A 4198-nucleotide genomic window follows, 5' to 3' on the forward strand; every position below is an offset into this window, starting at 1 on the left:
AAATCAGTATCAAAATAAATCAACCTTGAGCTTCAGAAGAAGGGTAATAAACAACCTCAGCTCCAAGAGGATGATCTGCTTGTGCACTGGAAATTGGATGCGGACACCAGCTCTGACCGCCCAGGCCCCTGGCAGCCCCCGTCCCAGCACCCGTGCGAGGACGCCGTGCCAGTTGTTTACGGGGAGGTGACCTTCCCGCTCATGAGGCAGCATCCAAACACCAGCAGAGACAGCAGAGACATACCAGCAAAGGCAATTTTTTCCCCTTAAACCCTCAAGCCTGCAGGATAGATTTTGTTTCAATTACATCTTTATAAATAACTTTCTGTTTCGCACTCACCTGTTCATTTTCTGCCCTAGTTAGAATCAATATCACCGATAATTATCTGTCAGAGCATTTATACATCGCTGGAAGGTGACTAACAAGGAAAAGTCTTTTTCTTTATATATATTTTTTCCAGACCACTTTAAGTGAATTAACCAACAATGAGAGATGGCAGATTGATGGTGGCTAGAGACTGGGTACTGATTTTTACCCATGAATAAATGAGTTCTCTCAAGGAGAGGCAATCAAAGCCTTCCCGACAGCACCGGCAGGAGGGTCACCCCACGGGGCTGTGCCCCCTCTTCCAGAGCCATCCTGCCTGACGGACACCAGCAATGCACCAAGGTGGCTGCCACAGCCCTGGCTGCCCCTCAGACACAAGCTCGTGCCTCCTGCACCACCCCTGCCCACAGCAATCTGCCTCCCCAAGGGTGTTCTTCTTCTTCTCTCCTCATCCTCCACCCAGCACGAGTTTTTCCTGTCTGAGCTCCATATATGAACCCTAATCTATGCTTGGAAGGTTTTCCTTCTCAGTACAAGGGACTGTCTTTAGACCTGCTGCTACAGTTTGCTGCTACAAACTGTATGTTTTACTGGTGAACTGTCCTCCCACCACTTTTATTTCTTCTGCCTTCCTCTTGCAATGGTGTAAAACCACCTTGTGGGCTGCTTCTTAGCTAGAAGCAGCCATTTTATCCTCATTCATACAATACCATGTGCTCTGGAGCTACCATCCGCTGTAGGGATGTCCTCTTTTTTTGCATGTGAGCTATAGACACCTCAAATATTAACACGCACAAAAACCTGGAGAAGTCTTTTTGCTGAAGCTTCTCCAAATGTCTCTGTGTGGTTGCCCAAGGAAGAAGAAGAGAGCCAAGATGCTCAGCTTGCTTTGGAGGCTGAAGAGCAGCCACAGATGGACCACACTACACAGCAGCCCTCTCCACCACTTGCCCTGCCCTCCCATCAGGCCTCTCCCCAGGATGCTCAGGATGAGCCTTTTGCCCAGCCCTGAGCTGCTGGTGCCAGCCTGCCGGGATCCCGGAGCAGGAGGTGAGCCTGCAGTTGTGCCGCGCCTGGTTCCCTGCATTACCCCAGTGACAGGTGGTTGCACCAGACAGGCTGGAGGTCACTCATCTCCTCTGTCGTCCTTTGTGTGCCGCACAAGACTTGCCTAAGTAGTGTGGTTGCATGATAGACAGGGGTAAATAAATCATAAGAAGTCCATCTACGAAGAACTTCTTCCACTCTCTTCTTTGCGGAGTTGGACCCCATCCAACATAATAACAACATATTTTAAAATAGAGGCAAAAAATTTACACTGGTGTAAACCAGAAATGCTGCTCTGACCCCAGAGCAGGTTTAACCCATATGATTCATGCTCTTGTTTGCAAACGTGAAACCAGAGTCCTCAGCCCATAGGTTTGTAGCTTAGGGAAGGAAAAGGCTGGAAGCAGGAGAGCAGAGATGGCATGGCTCGCCGGGGCCATACGGCAGGTCGGTAGCGGAGGCAGGTGACCCAAATGATGGCCTGTGGTCTAGAGCTGTGACAGCCTGCTCAGGGTCTGGACCCCAATGTGGACATTTGTCAGGTCTGAGAGCTTGGTCCATGATGGCCAAAGTCATCCCCTCCTCTTTTCTCTCCTCTCTCACAGAGTCTTGGGGATGGTTTTCCCACGTGGATTTGGCCTCCCGTGGCGCTCAGGGAAGCACAGGTCATTTGTTCTACGTGTGGGAGCAAATAATCATCACCGGAGCAAATAGGCATCAGCAGCAAATCTCCTAATCCTGGAGAGGCAGCTTCAGATTCGGACCCAGGACAGAGACTGATCCTCCTGTCAGCATCTCCTGACATGGCAAGGGCTAGCCTTCCCCGCCGGTGATGCCGCTCCCAGGGCATGGCAGGGTGATTTTGGGTGTAGGCTGTAGCGTGTATTAGAGAAGAAGAGGAGGAAGAAAAAAAAGTGTTTCCACTTTTTTTCATTTTTCTTGTAGATTTTTTTTGTTTTTTACTTGCTCTGGTTTCTTACGAGAGAGAATCACTATGTGCATGGCTCACTAAATCTGGAGAAACCCCACCAGTTTCAATGAGGTATGTCTGGGGGAAAGGCTGGAGGACTGGGGCCATCCTGCTCTTTGCAGATGGCATGGCCAAGGTCAGCCTCCCACCGGTGCAGAAGGCGGGCTTGAGCTGCTTGTTGTGCCCGGGTTCGCGACGCGCCGAGGCACAGGGTGGGTACACTCAAGTGCTTTATAGAGGCAGGGAGTGAAATTCGGAGCAGGATTTTACATTTTATGCCCCGGAGTGTATGGCTGGGGGTTGTGCTGCCACAGGTTGTTCCAGGGGAGATGGGTGTTCCTGTGCAATGCACTGCACCGCTGCAAATGCCGGGACATCCAGAGGCCACCCACTCCTCCTACTTGCACAATAGCTCGGTGGTGTGTTTGCTTGGCGAGGCCTCGGCTCCTGGGGTGCTGTGTTGCTCAAGCACTCGTACCCTTGCTCAGAGGAGGCCAAAACGGGATGCCCTTGGCCCCACAGTGCCTCAGGGACTGAGGAAAGGGCTGGTCCCGAGCACCACGCACACGAAAAGTCACTCTGGTCACCCGGAGGCTGATCTCATGATTTAAGGCAGGAGGGGTTGATTCACTGTTTTTGGCTGTGCTTCGACATCCAGCGCAATGTGGGCGGTTTGGTTGGGTTCTTAACCCTCTCTGCCCAGCAGGGCTGACCGGGCACAGCCAGCGAGGGCACCCCTGGGAGGATGGCCTCGAGGTGCATCAGGGGACGTTTAGATTGGGTATTAGGAAAAATTTCTGTGCTGAAAGAGTGGTCGGGCTTTGGACCAGACTGCCCAGGGAGGTGGTGGAGCCACCGCCCCCGAGTGATCAAAAAACATGTAGACGTGGCACTTCAGGACGTGGTTAATCAGGCATGGTGGTGTTGGGTTGACGGTTGGACTTAATGATCTTAGCGGTCTTTTCCAACCTTAATGATTCTACGAGTTGTGACTGATGGTGATGGGGGCTTGCAGGAGGACACCTGCTCATGGGAAGGAGAAAGGAAGCCCTCCGGCCAGCTGGCCCTGCCACCAGCCAGGATGCCCGGGTGCAAGGAGAATTGCCAAGGTGCAGCCCCAACATGGTGCAGAGGGAAGAACCCCACCAGCTGCCCCCGCCACCTCCCATGGCCTTTGCCCATCTCTGATAAAAATAGCTGCTCGCCTCCGTGCCGTGAACGCAGGCAGGCGGCTGCCTGTGCCAGCTGGGCAGTGGGGCTTTCTTTTTTGGTTTGTCACGTGGCATCTATTTTACCAAATAGCTGCTCTCGAGAGGTTTTGCTCGTGGAAACACCTGCCCACTGCTCTTCTCGCCCCAGCCAGCCCCCAGGGCTTGGCAGGCAGCCGGTGCTCCCACCCCACACCCCTGTCCGACAGGGCTCGCACCCACCCACGAAGCCTGCAGCCCTCGGTCAGTTGCTAAATTTGTCCTGCCTTGAAACTGGGTCTTCATTGCAGGGAGTCACCTGGGCCCTCTGCCTGTTTTACGGGCTTTTCAACCAAAACTTGTAAAAGTAGGCTTGGGAAAAGGGTTTCACACGCTCCCATCATCCCATAAAATGAAAGGGTTCAAGCTGCAAATCCCAGGGTGGGCTTCTGCCTTGCTTGAATTCATTAGAGCTGTTATCAAGTAGGTCCAGATACTTCATGAAGAGGTCTTCAAGATGGAGCTGTGTCTTAAAGAGAAAGAACAACACATTCTCATAGCCCACTTTTCAGCTGCAGAAGCAGCAACTGTACTGCAGGGAAAACTTGGTCTTGGTTGGGCAAAGTCCATGTCCAGCGTCCTTTGTCCATTGCACCTTTTAGCTCC

This window comes from Opisthocomus hoazin, chromosome 1 (assembly GCF_030867145.1).
Source record: "Opisthocomus hoazin isolate bOpiHoa1 chromosome 1, bOpiHoa1.hap1, whole genome shotgun sequence".
Lineage (NCBI taxonomy): Eukaryota > Metazoa > Chordata > Aves > Opisthocomiformes > Opisthocomidae > Opisthocomus > Opisthocomus hoazin.